The sequence below is a fragment of the Hyla sarda genome, chromosome 6, assembly GCF_029499605.1.
Source record: "Hyla sarda isolate aHylSar1 chromosome 6, aHylSar1.hap1, whole genome shotgun sequence".
In the NCBI taxonomy this organism is placed as follows: domain Eukaryota; kingdom Metazoa; phylum Chordata; class Amphibia; order Anura; family Hylidae; genus Hyla; species Hyla sarda.
In genome coordinates this window covers 53,117,817-53,135,191 of record NC_079194.1, presented here as the reverse complement: position 1 = coordinate 53,135,191, position 17,375 = coordinate 53,117,817, and the positions used below count along the sequence as shown (strand labels likewise).

The window sequence follows — 17,375 nt, the reverse complement described above, 5'->3', positions numbered from 1 at the left end:
CACCATCTATATCCGGGTCACAGGGTCACACGTGACCCTGATGAGCCGGAACCGCTGCAGAACGCCGGTAAGTAGTTACCGGCGTCCTGCAGCGATCGCCGGTATAGGACCTCCGGTCCGGACCTCCTCCGGCACACTGCCGGGATGTCTGCTGATTGAAATCAGCAGACATCCGGCTCCGATCCCCGAGCGGCGGGGAACGGAATCGCAGCACATCGCTCATCTGAATTGATGAGCGATGTGCTGCGATCGCCGACATGGGGGGTTCTGATGACCCCCCTGGGCGATATGCCGAGATGCCTGCTGAACGATTTCAGCAGGCATCCGGCTCCGGTTCCCAACCGGCTAGCGGTGGGGACCGGATTTCCCACGGGCGTATGGATACGCCCTGCGTCCTGAAGAAGTTAAAGGGGTACTCCAGTGGAAAACATATATATATTTTTTTTTAGATCAACTGGTGCCAGAAAGTTAAACAGATTTGTAAAATACTTCTATTAAAAATTTTAATGTTTTTTTGTTTTTTTTTATATCTTTTCTGTCTGACCACAGTGCTCTCTGCTGACACCTCTGTCCATGTCAGGAACTGTCCAGAACAGGAGTGGTTTGGTATGGGGATTTTTTCCTACTCTGGACAGTTCCTGACATGGACAGAGGTGTCAGCAGTGAGCACTGTGGTCAGACAGAAAAGAAATTCAAAAAGAAAAGAACTTCCTGTGGAACATACAGCAGCTGATATGTACTGGAAGGATTACGAGTTTTTAGTAGAAGTAATTTACAAATCTGTTTAGCTTTCTGGCACCAGTTGATTAAAAAAAAAAATTTGTTTTCCACTGGAGTACCCCTTTAACCCCTTAAGGACTCAGCCCATTTTGGCCTTAAGCCCATTTTTACGTTTTCATTTTTCCTCCTCGCTTTCTAAAAATCATAACTCTTTTATATTTTCATCCACAGATTAGTATTATGAGGGCTTGTTTTTTGCGCGACCAGTTGTCCTTTGTAATGACATCACTCATTATATCATAAAATGTATGGCGCAACCAAAAAACACTATTTTTGTGGGGAAATTAAAACTAAAAACGCAATTTTGCTAATTTTGGAAGGTTTCGTTTTCACGCCGTACAATTTATGGTAAAAATGATGTGTGTTCTTTATTCTGACGGTCAATACGGTTAAAATGATACCCATTATTACATACTTTTATATTATTGTTGCGCTTAAAAAAAATCACAAACTTTTTAACCAAATTAGTACTTTTATAATCCCTTTATTTTGATGACCTCTAACTTTTTTATTTTTCGTATAAGCGGCGGTATGGGGGCTCATTTTTTGCGCCATGATCTGTACTTTTTTTTGATACCACATTTGCATATAAAAAACTTTTAATACATTTTTTATAATTTTTTTTTTATAAAATGTAATAAAAAAGTAGGAATTTTGGACTTTTTTTTTTTTTTCGTTCACGCCGTTCACCGTACGGGATCATTAACATTTTATTTTAATAGTTCGGACATTTACGCACGCGGCAATACCAAATATGTCTATAAAAAAAATTTGCGCTTTTTGGGGGTAAAATAGGAAAAAACGGACGTTTTACTTTTTTATTGGGGGAGGGGATTTTTCACTTTTTTTTTACTTTTACTTTTACATTTTTTTACATTTTTTTTTACACTTGAATAGTCCCCATAGGGGACTATTCATAGCAAGACCATGATTGCTAATACTGATCTGTTCTATGTATAGGACATAGAACAGATCAGTGTTTTCGGTCATCTTCTGCTCTGGTCTGCTCGATCTCAGACCAGAGCAGGAGACGCCAGGAGCCGGATGGAGGAAGGAGAGGGGACCTCCGTGCGGCGCTATGAATGATCGGATCCCCGCAGCAGCGCTGCGGGCGATCCGATCATTCATTCAAATCGCGCACTGCCGCAGATGCCGGGATCTGTATTGATCCCGGCACCTGAGGGGTTAATGGCGGACGCCCGCGAGATCGCGGGTGTCGGCCATTGCCGGCGGGTCCCTGGCTGCGATCAGCAGCCGGGATCAGCCGCGCATGACACGGGCATCGCTCCGATGCCCGCGGTTATGCACAGGACGTAAATGTACGTCCTGGTGCGTTAAGTACCACCTCACCAGGACGTACATTTACGTCCTGCGTTCTTAAGGGGTTAATAAATACCTGATCCAGAGTGCTCTGGACCTCAGACTGGGCCAAAGATTCATATTCCAACAAGACAACACAGGGGCATCTTGGGGATAACTCTGTGAATGCCCTAGAGTGGCCCAACCAAAGCCCAATGGAACATCTCTGGAGAGACCTGAAAATGTCCTCTGCCAACGGACCACATCCATCCTGACAGAGCTTGAGAGGATCCGCAGAGAGGAATGGCAGAAAAACATGTCACTTCTTTATTCAGTGTTGACTCTCATCTCTGTTTTCATACTATTTTGAGAAAGTTTTGAACACAATGGGAGCTAGAGAAAGGGTTGTTTTCGAGGTGTTCTTGGGGTATTTTGAGGGGTGTTTTTTTTTTGTCTGTGTGAACATACCCTTAGGCTGGTGTCACACAAAAAGTGTTTTTTTTGTTTGTTTTTTTAAAACTGGCATTGCAATTTTTTAACTAGTCTTTGAGCCAAAGCCAGAAGTGGATCCAGAAGGAAGGAGAAGTACATGTCTTTCGTTAAAGGGGTATTCCAGGAATTTTTTTTTATTTGACTATGCTACAGGGGCTGTAAAGTTAGTGTAGTTCATAATATAGTGTCTGTACCTGTGTGTGACGGTTTTCTCACAATTCTTATGTGATTTTCACCCCAATATTTATTTTTACCAGCATACAAAATGACTGTTGTCTCAGATTTTTCCCAGCTTGCAATGCGGCCAAGACCTGACATCACTAGCCAGCTGATGACAGGAAGCCTGTCTGCCTCAATGGGTGGAGGGATCAATCTGCAACTAATGCAACAGCTGGAGGCACCCTGATTGAAAACCACACTGATTTGAATGGATGCAGCTCATTTTTGTTTCAATGGGTGGGGTGGCTGATGTGTGGGAGGGAGGAAAATGGAATTGTGGGATTTGTAATCAAAAAAAGAAAAGTCAAACAGGAAATACAAGTTCACAAACAGCTAGCCACAGTATTATGGTAATCTCATGACATAGCCATTTAGCCCCAAGACAAGCGCAGATCCTTCCTAAGCATGTCCATTACTGTCTGACAGGTACGTACTAAAATCACCTTATGGTGGAGAACCCCTTTAATATTTCTCATTTCTTTTGAACCCTCTTTCTGGCTTTGGCTAAGATAAACAGTTTTTAGAAAACAAAAAACAAAACCCTTACTTACTCGTAGTGTCATTGCTGCTCTGATGTCCCCTGCAGGCCAGCTGTCATGACATCGCATACATTGATCATATGACGTTGTAGCCAATTGCTTGCTGTGGTCAAATGAGCAATGTACATGATGTCATGACAGCAGGCCTGGCGGGGGACACCGGAACAGGGGTGACTGTGGAATTACGGATGAGTAAGGTGTTTTCTTCTTTAGGGTATATTACTCGAGTAATTCCTCTTGAATTCTCTGCTCCAAATGAATGCACATCCCCTCTGCCCATTGACTTAAATGTTTTTTCCTCTGTCCTGTTCACACTACGGAAATTCTGCTAGCAGAATTCCGACACTGAAGTTCTTTCCACTTGAAGAATGAGCATGTTCATTTTTCAAGCGGAATCCGCTAGCAGAAATCAATAGAAGTCAATGGTAAAAAAAAATTCGGCCCGACATTGTTTTTGCGTGGAATTCACGCGCAATTTGCGCAGAATTTGTACGGAATTTGCACGGAATTCACGCGGAAATGGCTGAAAAACCCTTCACTTCTTTCTCCCCCATTTCTGCACGCAATTCCGCGCAAATTGCTTTTTTTTCCGCCTGTTAATTTTTGGGCGTGAATTACTCTTGATTTACTCCGTGTGAACGCACCCTTAGGTTCCAGTCTCTAGTAAATTTTCCAAAAACCTGGAAAAACCCCTTAAAGGGGAAAACATCCAAAGGATAGGGGATAAGATGTGTGGTCATGGGGGTCCCGTGCCGGATGACTGGCGACTCCAGCTGCCATGCCCTCTCCATTCATGTCTATAGACCCCCCCCCCGTGGGATAGGGGATAGGGGATAAGATGTTTTCCGGCAGAGTACCCCTTTAATAAAACTAAGTGATCTGGATTATTTGTGCACCCTGGTTTATGAAGAAAAAGAATCAACCATCAATAAAGTTACAAACGAAATGAATGGGTGTAGAGTCTATTTCCAGGATAACATGTGTATGTTATGGTACTAAGCAATCCCTGTATAATTAAGTTGAGGTATTTTGGAGGTATGTGGCATCTGACACAGCCCCCTCCTCTCCACAGCTCCACCTCTCATGTCTCCTCCTTACCATTTAAACATCACTTGAGTATTTTCTGTCAGTCTGTGAGACCTTCTGTACCTGCTACAATCCGTACATCTCATACTCAAGCCGGATGACCATTTCCCAGTGAGTCCTTCTCTTTCTTTATACTAAATTAGTAAAAAGTTGCGATCTGCAAAGTTCTACAGAAGGACGAAACTTTTAGAAATTGATGTCATATTTGTGACATCATTGTAAACTTCTTTTTATTAGATATTTGCGTTTCCTCTTCTATGTTAATCTCGAGCGTATTAGATTAAATAGCAAGATTACCGGGAATTGATACCCGTTGGAGAATTGGAATTCGGAGTGTTTGCAGCAGGCACGCGTCTAGTGAATATGCGAGGAGCTCTCCGGCGGGCTCATCTTTCACCCCGCTCATTTCCTCTGCATGTTGTGGAAAGCTTTGCTGAATAGCCTTTTATTCTAGAAGTAAAGTAGCAGCTCTGTTAGGTGGGTACCGTGTCATGTTGGCAGTATATATTTATTGGATATCAATGATTTCACCATGTTAAGGCCACTTTGTTGACACAGATTTCAATGCATTCTTTATTAAGACTGGGTTCACACAGCATTTTTGTTTCCGTTTTAACGTATATGTTTTATACACTTGAAAAAGAAAAAATATGTGTGAAGGCTAAATTAGCGTTTATTTGTGGGAGAGGCGTTAAAGGGGTACTCCCGTGGAAAACTTTTTTTTTCTTTTAAATCAACTGGTGCCAGAAAGTTAAACAGATTTGTAAACCCCTTCTATTAAAAATTCTTAATCCTTTCAGTACTTTTTAGGGGCTGTATACTAAAGAGAAATCCAAAAAAGAAATGCATTTCCTCTGATGTCATGACCACAGTGCTCTCTGCTGACCTCTGTTGTCCATTTTAGGAATTGTCCAGAGCAGCATATGTTTGCTATGGGGATTTACTCCTGCTCTGTACAGTTCCTAAAATGGACAGCAGAGGTCAGCAGAGACCACCGTGGTCATGACATCAGAGGAAATGCATTTCTTTTTTGCACTTCAACCAGAGATGTGGAGGGCACTCACCCGGTCCTAGAGCGCTATATCCCAGGATCCACGATCACGAGTGCCGCAGGAAGGAGCAGCGGCTTGTGGGGGAGTCTCAGACGCTTGCCTCGGACCGTATCACGCCCTCCGGCGCTTCGTCAGGCCGCTCCTATAGCGGGACTACTGACAGGTTTATTAGCTGGTAGTGCCGGTGAACCTTTCCTTTTTTCTCTGGTATTGACGCATTTCTTTTTTGGATTTCTCTTTAGTATACAGCCCCTAAAAAGCACTGGAAGGATTAAGATTTTTTAATAGACTTTCTGGCACCAGGTGATTTAAAAAAAAAAGTTTTCCACCGGAGTACCCCTTTAAGGGCTGAAATACCCACGTTGGCTGTCCCAACAGCAGGCGTCCTGTCTCGTGACATGCGTGACGTTTTGCGGAATTGGCGTGAGAATTGTATCAGCAACACGGGATCAAATGCGCCTCGCCGTGCTGTTTGGATCTGTCACGCCACGCAGCAGCGTGGATCAGGTTTGTGGGACTGAAGGAGTGGCGGCGGTCATGTAAGTCGGGCCTCCTGCCCGCAGCCTGGCAGGATTCGGGAGCCGGGCGGACATACGAGGTGTAGGCAGAGGGAGCACTTAGGTACCCACCGACTTAGGTAACCCACCTGCGGCATTGGGTTTTGCTGAGAGCTCCGGAAGTCGGCCGCCGCTGCAGCCATCACGCAGGCTGAGGACGTGGCATCGGTGACCGCACGCCTGTTTGGTATGGTGAGTTCTACTGAAGTCTCAGCTACTTGTTTTCTTTTGCTGTGCTTAAGGATGCACTTAATTAACAGCTCGGCCCATCGCGCCTGGCACACTGTAACGAGAGTCCCAGCGGTGGTCAGGCATCTTCGTTAGGGATTGCTGCTCAGACTACAGTTTTCGTTTTCACTCTAGGTAAACCTTTTGTTTTCCAGTGCCATTTTGCTTAATGTTAATGTTCTATCAAATATTTACTGCTACTAGGTGAAATTCATGACTGTAGTTGTGATATAGTAACCCTTTCAGTTCCAGTATTTCCTTGCCAGTGTTTTTCACTTCCTGACACTCTGTAACCAGCCCCACCTTTGGTCAGGGTATCTTCTGAAAGAATTGACTGCAGTTTCATTGAAGTTATGTGTTGCACTGGTGGAATAGATTAAAATAATAATTAAAAAAAATGTACTAGTTCCTGAAGACCCTACATACATACCTGTACCTAACTTCACATAACGGTCTGAATTGTGCCATAACTGCGTATTGAGGGCACACCTATAGAGGGCATACCCTATGGTAAAAGAATAAATTAAGGTAGGGTCGGGAGGGTTCCACCAAATCACGTATGCCCCGCCTGAGCAGAGAAGGGGAAGTTATATACTCACACCCCTCCCTTAATCCCTACAAGCCACACCTAGAGGTGCAAGGGACGTAAAATACCTACGCCCCTCGCACAAATACAGCCCTATGGGCTTTATACATATATTGTCATTACCTGCACTAATCTCACATTCATTGTTGCATTTTTTACTGTACATACATGCATACCATTTATACTGCACAAATGCTCATAGCATCTATACTGCACATACGCTCATAGCTTTTATACTGCACATACGCTCATAGCATTTATACTGCACATACGCTCATAGCATTTATACTGCAAAAGCTTTTATACTGCACATACGCTCATAGCATTTATTCTGTACATACGCTCATAGCATTTATACTGCACAGATGCTCATAGCATTTATACTACACATACGCTCATAGCATTTATACTTCAAAAGCTTTTATACTGCAAATACGCTCATAGCATTTATACTGCCCGGATGCTCATAGCATTTATACTACACTCACACTTATAGCATTTATACCGCGCACAGCATTTATACAGCACATATGCTTATAGCATTTATACCGCACATAGCATTTATACAGCACATACGCTTATAGCAATTATACAGCACATACGCTTATAGCAATTATACAGCACATAGCATTTATACTGCACATACGCTCATAGCTTTTATACTGCACATATGCTCGTATCATTTATACTGCACCGTGCATATACTCATTGCATTTATACGCTTACGCTCATAGCATTATGCTGCTCATAAGTTCATGGCATTTATACTGTGCTTAAGTTTTATAGCATTATATATCCTTAGCATTTATACTACAAATACGCTTGTAGTGTTATACTGTACGTTCGCATATAGCATTTATTCTTCATATACGTGCATAGTCTTTATACGGCAGGTACGTTGGTAGTATTTGTATTGTACATACGCTCTTAGTATTTGTACCATACCTGATTTCATAGCATTTGTACTGAATGTTTATAAAAAAAAAGTCTTGTGCGCTAAAGTTTGACACGGTGTGCTAGTAGGTTTGCACCAACAGTGCTTTTAGTTACTGTTGTGAGGCTATGTGTTAGGTGTTCCTGGCCGGTCACATACTACAGGGGGTATAGAGGGTATTGCATACGCACATCTATAGCTCTTTCGTGCAGACATGCAGTGTTTGTTTGCTTATTTAGTCTGTGTATAGATTTTGAGGTATACCCTTCTTCTGTGCACATTTTATGCCAGGTTATGTTTTCCTGTTGTGCGTGCATATATGGATAGCCATACGTGCCTAGCATTGACACATGCATACGTTCATAATATTTTGGTGCATATGTTTATAGTTTTATTTTTTGCAATGGTTAGTGCATCTATTAAGTGCATATGGTATAGCAGTTAATATGATAAAGGGTGTGTTCAGGAGGAGGTAGCAGTGTTGGTACATTATAGAATTAGTCTGCAAATATATTCAGTATTAGCCTGAAAAAAAAAAATTATTACATGTTATACCATTTAGTCGGTGCTTACCGTTGGAGTTTTTCCTGCATATGGTTAGCATGCTCTGTTCTGGGCGTTTAGCTTGGCGTTTAGCTTATTCTATTCTGTGCATGCGATTAGCTTGTTCTGTTTTGGGCATGTGGTTAGTATATTTATTTGTGCATATAGTTAGCAATTTGTATTCTGGGCATACGGTTAGCATGTTCTGGATGCATTTTGGTTGTCAGTTTTTCAGTATGTTCAGTCATCTAGCAATTGTATGCTTAACATTCATTGTGGGTGGTTTCCTAGCTTTACCGTACATACATTTATAATACACCACGGCATTTCATACGGTGCATATTTGCATAGCAGCTATACCGAGCATACATTTCAAACCGCTTGTCACATCTGTAGGGGGGGATGTTTTTAGTTATTGTTGCTCCCATGTATCTCGCGTTTTCATAGATTTTGTCAGGTATACAGTCATAGAAATGATACCGTGATTATGTTCATGACATCCGATGGATACAACCATAGAAGTTATCATGTTATGGCTCGTTTCATTTTAGGCATACACATAGTGCCGGCTATGCCTGTAGGGCAGTTGTATTGTTTTAATGGTTGTTGCTGACACGTCTTCAAAAAAAACATGTCAACACATAGGAAGTTTTTTCCTGTCATGCCTGCCACGTTGGCAAGGGGTTGTACTGCAGTGTTATTGTTGTTATTGTAGTTTGGGTATGACTGACCATACAGCCTTAGTCTTCAGGTAAGGTACATACATGAGTCTTGTTTTGGTCTACAGGTGATAGGACCCGTAAGATCTTTTGTCACCATAGGTCTCATGTAGTCAGGTTCTTGTTTTGCATTTACCTGACAGGGTTTTTGCCTCTTAAATAACAGGGACTTGGGGTAGCACTATGACATGCCTGACAAGCACCTGTTGGTGTCCCCTTTTGTAGTACTGTCACAGGTAGTACAGGGTGGTCCATTTATATGGATACACCTTAATAAAATGGGAATGGTTGGTGATATTAACTTCCTGTTTGTGGCACATTAGTATATGTGAGGGGGGAAACTTTTCAAGATGGGTGGTGACCATGGTGGCCATTTTGAAGTTGGCCATTTTGAATCCAACTTTTGTTTTTTCAATAGGAAGAGGGTCATGTGACACATCAAACTTATTGGGAATTTCACAAGAAAAAAATGATGCGCTTGGTTTTAATGTAACTTTATTCTTTCATGAGTTAATTACAAGTTTCTGACCACTTATAAAATGTGTTCAATGTGCTGCCCATTGTGTTGGATTGTGAATGCAACCCTCTTCTCCCTCTCTTCACACACTGATAGCAACACCGCAGGAGAAATGCTAGCACAGGCTTCCAGTATCCGTATACACTGCTATATACTACCATATACACCGCAGGAGAAATGCTTCCACAGGCTTCCAGTATGCGTATACACTGCTATATACTACTATATACACCGCAGGAGAAATGCTTCCACAGGCTTCCAGTATCCGTATACACTGCTATATACTACTATATACACCGCAGGAGAAATGCTAGCACAGGCTTCCAGTATCCGTAGTTTCGGGTGCTGCACATCTCGTATCTTCACAGCATAGACAATTCCCTTCAGATGACCCCAAAGATAAAAGTCTAAGGGGGTCAGATCGGGAGACCTTGGGGGCCATTCAACTGGCCCATGACGACCAATCCACTTTCCAGGAAACTGTTCATCTAGGAATACTCGGACCTGACACCCATAATGTGGTGGTCACCATCTTGCTGGAAAAACTCAGGGAATGTGCAGCTTCAGTGCATAAAGAGGGAAACACATCAAGTGGATTGGTGCCAGAAATATCCACATTTGCTCTCCAAACAGCAGGCGTCCTTTTGTCAAGGTATGGGGAGCCCCGACCACAAATACGTTTAATACACTTGAAAAGGAAAAAACATGTACCTTAAGGGATTCTGCTGTATGCCATACAGCAGGATATGTTTCCCATTAACTTACATTCTGGGGGAAAAAACAACAGATTAAAACTTGTGTGTTTCTTTGTTTATTTATTTATTTTTGCCGTATACAATAGCATAATGGATATGTTTTTAGCATGTTTCAGGCTAAGTTTTGGGCTGTTTATGCTCATTTTTTTAAATTATTATTATTATTATTATTATTGGGTTCTAATATAAAATTATTGGAAATCCACATTTAGTAAAACTACAGCCATAAAATTAAAGGGGTACTCTAGAAAAAAAAAAATCAAATCAACTGGTGACAGAAAGTTATACAGATTTGCAAATTACTTCTATATAAAAATCTTAATCCTTCCAGTACTTATCAGCTGCTGCATGCTCCAGAGGAAGTTGTGTAGTTCTTTCCAGTCTGACCACAGTGCTCTCTGCTGCCCCCTCTATCTGGAACTGGATTAGCTCCTGCTCTGGACAGTTTCTGACAGACAGAGGTGACAGAAAGTGCACAGTGTTTGACTGGCAAAACTACATGACTTCTTTCAGGGCATGCATGAGCTACTAAAAGGCTTGAGGTTTTTAAAGAGAATCTGACACCCTGCTCACCTGCACTAAACTCAATATACTGGGTTATAGTGTGGGTAAACAGCTTTACAAAGAGGGGTCACTTGCTTAAATCCGTATAGTATTTGCAGAGTTCTTGCACTGTAATCTTCCTGCTGCATTGTACTCTAGCGTGCACTGAAGGTAGGGAACCAGCTCCCCCAGCTCCCCTGCCTCCTCCATATTCTACCTCGCCTCTATCATTAATATGCTAATGAATGTGGCGGGTGAGCGCAGAGAGAACAGAGCACTCACATATTTATTAGCATATTAATGATGTGGCGGGATAGACCGAGAATATGGAGAAGGCGGGGGAGCTTGGGGAGCCAGCTCCCTGCCTTCATTGCGCCCTGGAGGGCAATGCAGCAGGAAGATTACAGTGCCAGAACTCTGCTTATAGAGAATAAATTGAAGTGACCACTCTTTGAAAAGCACCCGCACTTTAACCCAGTATATTGGTTTTAGTGAGGGTGAACAGGGTGTCAGATTCTCTTTCAATAGAAGTCATTTGCAAAGCTGTATAACTTTTTTGCCACCAGTTAACCTGAAACCATTTTTTCCCTCTAGATTAACCCTTTAAGTGCAAGGTACTTTTTACAGCTGTTTACAGTTCAACAACGTCAGTTAATTAAAAAAAAAATTAACTTTTTGCAGTTTTTTGGGCTGGTTTGCAAATAACATAGAAGCAACAAAACTGATAAAAATGACTGAAAATTTAAAAAAAATAGTGTAAGCACATAGCCTCCATTGTAAAAAAAAAAAAAAAAAAACACCTAGCCAAAAACATGTTGAAAAATCACTTTAGTTTTCAAAAAACTACAAAAGTTGTGCAGCACAGTACTGGCATGTGTGAATGAATATACCCTAATTCAAAATCTAGGATTTGGTTGGTGCAAAATGTATAATTTCTGTCTAATTATTACCAATGTGTGTGTACAGTACATGTCTGTTAAAATATTTAGGAATAGGAAGTATGATATGGATTATATTTCAAAGGCAGTCGCCTCCTAGTGAGAACTTCATTCTTCTCATTAACCTCAGCCACATAGAAAGGTATCACATGAGGAAAAGAACAAAGGAAGCCTTGTGACTATGGAATTCTGGAATAGACAGCATGAAGTATCACTAGGATTTAGAAGCAGAAATTGTTCTTCTCTGTCTCCTTTAGGTGTTTGCCTCCATGTCCAATCTAGCTGTCAGTAATAAATATTACAAGGGTTGGCGAAGCTACAGTCAGACTGGCACCGGTACCCGGTCAGGAGTTCTTGTGTAGAATGGGCCAAATCACCCAACAACATGGATCCCCAGTAAGGAATGTAGATGATTCTAGCAAATAATGTCAGGTTATTTTTTATATTCATTTATCAACTTTTCATAGGTCATCTGAACAGAAAGGTGAAGGAAAACATAAAAAAAGAAGTAAAAATGTTTGGCAGAACAGCTATAGCAGCAGTAAACCAAATGTACGCAAAACAGTAAGTTAGGGCTAAAAGAGCAGAAACATTGGATCACTGAGCAGTGGAAAAGTATCGCCTGGTCAAATGAATCCAGATTTATTGGTCATGGTGCAAGCCGCATATTTCTATTAACCTGTGGATGGATTTGTCAACAGTTGGACTTATGTTAGCATTGATGTTGACCAGGCTCAGCCCTTCACAGCACTGTTTACCCCATGTTTTTAGCAGGACAATGCACCATCTACAAGCGTTGTATAGTTATGAATTGGTCTCAAGAACATGACAGTGAGCCTACCTTACATCCCTGGTCTTTGCAGTCTTCCATCCTAATCCTGTAGTAAATCTTTAGGACAGTGACCCTGTCTGCAATGGGAACCCTTAAATTCTTACCTATATAGTGTAGTAGTGTAGTGGGGGAGGAGATGCCCCAGTTCCTGTGAGGGCTCAATCTGAGCATCAGCGTGGTTAAGGTGTGCTGTGTGTAGAAGCCTCAAGGGAAGGCCCAGATCAAATATACTTAATCAGTTCATTCTGCAAGGATCACCCATATGGTGGAAGTTCAAGTCCCGGCGTAGAAGGCTACAATACCTTGACAGATCCTTACCTACCAGGATTCATCTACCCATCTTACAAGTCCGTATCAATCCATTTGGTGAAAGCACCATAAGTCCCACCAAGGCAACAGGGCTCCCAATGGGTTGCACTGCATCCTCTGACCTAATACCAACTGTCTGTATGATACCATCTGCAACCTGCTCAGTTATAACTAAGACAGTTATCCGCAACCTGACGTTGATGTGTTCATTCACTCCCCGTGTCTGGCCCAGGAGAAGCTGTCTCCAACCTCAGATTGTGTATAGAATAATGGTGCCCTGGCACTACGAAGTGATAAGGTATTTCTCCTAACACCCCCGTGGCACTACAACTCTTTTTGGCATCACAAACAGGATTCGGATGTGTGCCTACAACCCCCCCCCCCCCTCTTCTGAACTGTATACAGCCTGAACTGTATCCTAGAAGCCGCACAGAGCGTGCTACAGATTGTTCGCCAGAATTACTGTACGGAACTTTGCTTATAGAGGGGGGGGCACTTTATTTACGCCCATAGAGTATTTAATCAGATACTGTGTTGTTACTATTGCCTACTCGGCGCAAGCTGCACCATGAAGAGTAGAAAGTTCCAGCCCTGAAGGGATTAACAGGCAAAAGCCAAGCTCTGCCCATCGCTGATCTCCGGGGAGCAACACCTCCTCTCAAGCAGCAAGGAGGAACCAAAGTGCCACCCTGTGTTGCACAGGGGAAGATCTTTCCGGCCGGACTCTACAGGAAGTCTGCTGGGCACCGCCATCTTTAAAACTCCACAGCTGCCATCGCTTCTCACCGGGACTGTCCTGCTGCCAGAAACAGCAAGTAAGTGCCAGTCATCATAAGCCAAGGGCTGCTCAGGGCCTTCAGTGCCCAAGTATGTGGTCCTTATCCTGCAACCATTAGCCAGTACCTGCGAAATAGAGGGGAGATCCCCTCCAGGTGTCGCAATCATAGACTCTGAGCATTACCTGGCTGCTGCAGCACCTTTTCAAGATTCTTAAAGGGCGAAACACATCATTACCCTTAAAGTGACAGCGCACTCAAAAATCCACATCATGTCTGAGCCAAGTAAAAACAGACTACCGGCAACCAACGCCATGTCCTCAGCTGCTATCAACTCCAAACAGAACCTCTTCAGCCTGTTACATTAAGACTACTGGGATAGTGGTCCCCCAGTGACTCACGCTTTTATCCAGCAAGGGCAGAGGGTGAGTGTCCAGAATCTGCAGAGGCTCAAAGGGTCACTGTGATGTAGCTATGGCGACTCCAAAGTAGGGCCCTCTGTGAATGTCAGCACCTTGCTGTGGCTGAAGCTATGGCCACTACAGCTGACCAACCTCCACCCTATTAAAAAAGAAAGTCTGCATCAGCAGAGGAGGTGAGACACAATAATGCTCCCCCTTTCATTAATCTTTTGTTGTTCTGTTTTGGCGTAAGAGCCCTACGTTTCTGTTCATCATCTGCATATCTCACCAACCTCTGCAAGACATTCGTTCAATAAAATTTGCCTAGCCTTGGGCCATGAAGTGACCAATACGCCAGTATACATGCCTGGCTATGCTGAGAACTCGCTACATATTCTTATACCTTCCTGGTTGGTTGCCAAATGCTTAAAGTGCCTTAAAATATTTTGTCTAGTGAAGATTGTCTAGAGAAAAAAAAATGTATATCCTAGATAGTCTTATCATGTGTTTATTATATTGTCTTGTTTCATGTTATCGTGCTTTCTTTAAATACTGTCACAGTAAATGCGTAAAGCCAGACAGTTACAAAATATTTTTTTGAGGACTCGACTTCGCAGGGAGAAGATGCTAAGATGCTAACAGCCAATGGGCCCCGTGGCGAAATGATAGCCTATGGCAGTGCTGGTCCAGATTCCAGAGTTCCCTTTGAAGTGTCTGCTGCAGCCCAAGGTGTACGTCAAGGCATGTTAAATGTTTGTAATGTCTTTTATGTCAGTAAGTCCGTGCAGTTCTCTGTGCTCTATGCAGTTCCAAGGTATAACAACCTCACATGCTACCCTAATGCTGGCACAGTTCACATAATTCATACAGCATTTGGTTATCCACATGGTACCAACTAGAGATGAGTGAATTGAATCTGACGAATCCGAATATCGCCGCAATTCAATAAAACGAATCGATTCATTAAACTCCATTTAGTGTGGTCCAGGGCATCTAAAATGGCGGATACACATGTTAGGACATGGGGCAAGGAATTCTGGGAAGGTGTGTAGAAGGGATGACCCTGAATCACATGGTGGCATGCAGCCTATCAGCAGCCAGCCAGCCCCTATGAGGTGACAGCCCTATATAATCGGCAGCCATCACTGCAGACAGGCATTTGTGGGATTCTTAAAACAGAGAGCAAACAGTGTGTGTGTTCCAGGGGAAAAAAAGCTTTATAGCAGCGAATTGATTCACCTCAAGCCCAAATCACAGCAGACAGGCAGGGACAGGAGAGAGAGAGTGCACTTTTTTTTCTGTTCATGTACTGGGGTGTACTACAGTCTGTACTGCAGTACTGGGTTGTACTACTCTAAAGCTAATAGCGGCTAGTTAGTGAGAGCACTAAAAGACCTAGTCACCTGCTTTTAACGCCTAATTGAGGTTTAACCATACTAGGGCGCATTGTCCTCACACATGTGTAACCTATACGTACACTAAGGCTGTGTCCGTTTTTTTCCTGTTAAACTAATAAGGGCCATTTATTGTTAACCTCTTGGGGACGGAGGGCTTTTCCGTTTTTGCACTTTCGTTTTTTCCTCCTTACCTTTTAAAAATCATAACCCGGGGCGCATGCGCGCGGCTCGCTGGTGAGGACAAATCTCCTGTGAGCTCCGCGCCACCTGCAGGATTAACGCTTAATTAGCGCTGATTTATCAGCTCCCCAGCTGTGAAACTCCACACAAGGCTAGCCCTCATGGCCAACAAAGACCCGACCCGAGCTGGACCCTCTCAGAGATCGATGTTTCAAACTATCCCCGAAATCTTTCGGACGGGCCCGAAACCCAAGGTGGCGTTGACCGCGCAGAGCGCTCCGAGCAAAGAGCGGGAGGATGAAGATAGCATAGCCGACTTATCTCTTCCATAACAGCAGCAGGAACTGACGCTCACACCCGCTGATCTCTTCCATACCATTCAGGGTATGTTTAAAACGGAACTTGCTAAAGCGGTGGCAGACTTTACTAAGCAAATAGGGGACCTGGGCCAGAGAGTAGCCGACCTCGAACTGAAAGCTGATGATCTCGCTGAGGCCTTGGAGGCCGACCGCCTGACCAGTGCGGATCATGCCGACTGTCTGGATTTGCTGGAGCTTAAAATGGAAGACTTGGAGAATAGGTCTCGTCGGGCTAACCTGCGTGTGCGGGGTCTACCGGAATCGCACACCGATCTCCACACAGTGATCACTGGTCTGTTTAGAGCCTTCCTGCCGCAGGCTGACCTGGGTCTCTTCCGCATGGACCGTATTCACCGGGCCCGCCCGAAAAACCCTGATACCCCCAGTGATGTGGTGCTTCGTTTACACTACCCTGAAGCCCGGGATCGTATTTTACAGGCGGCCAGGAATGTTGACCCTCTGCCGGGTCTCCCATCTTCAGTTCACCTATATGCTGACCTGGCCCCATCTACACTGGAAAGGAGAAGACTTATACGGCCGGTTACCCTGGCTTTACAGAAGGCACAGATACAATATCGGTGGGGTTTACCTTTTAGTCTGCAGTTTCAGATTCGGTCCACCCTGTTCACAGCCAGCACTCCCCAAGAAGCTCTGGAGATTCTCCACTGGGAAAACGTACTTTGTGATGACCCAGCTCCATTACCCCAGCGTCTGAATAACGTCAGGAAGACATGGCAAAGAGTGGAGTCACCCTACAAGCACCTCTGCCGACTACCTCAGATGCCTGGATGAGAGGAGATAAGTAGTGCTCCGCCTTGATTTTGTTTTTATTCTGCCCTCTTTCTTCTATATACCTTCGGAACGCTCTCCTGATATAGGACTTTTTATGGACCTCTTATGTTTTCTCTCCCTCTGACATTTTCTACACTCCGCATGCCGGGATGACTGTTCTCCCTTTTACATTTTGGACTTTTTCCCCCTATTTTTGTTTTTCTTCTTTCCCTGCCAGGGATTTAATCTTTTCTTTAACAGCTACCTGAGAGGCGTCCGCTGTGCTGCATGATGATGTTGAATCATATGTTTTGTCATTGGGAGGTTGTATATTGCATTGTAGCTCCTTTATGGGTTATGCCTCACACCTAGTTACAGGGCTTTGTCCTCTTTGGTTAAGTCCCCTCAGGGGCTTTTAGTGATTTATTTTAGGATGTTATGTTACACAATTTTTAGGGGTGGTTGTTTACTTCCTCTGCGGGCGACCCCGTTGGTGGATTATCATGTTGCCCTTTCTTCTGAGGAATAGGTGGCCATGGGGGACTTGAGCCCGTTGGGGTCCC

At 43.5% G+C, this 17,375-nt stretch overlaps 1 protein-coding gene across 3 annotated transcripts in view; it reads left to right on the top strand.

Moving 5' to 3' along the window:
- CHADL (chondroadherin like) overlaps nt 1-17,375 on the top strand; it is a 69,875-nt gene that overhangs the window by 19,609 nt on the left and 32,891 nt on the right. Inside the window, exon 1 of one of the 3 annotated variants that reach the window (XM_056523749.1) lies at nt 13,551-13,743. The exons of the other annotated variants lie outside the window; for them this stretch is intronic. The gene's annotated coding sequence lies outside the window, so the exon portion shown is untranslated. Of the gene's footprint in view, nt 1-13,550; nt 13,744-17,375 lie in introns of those variants that run through there. 3 annotated transcript variants of the gene reach the window in all.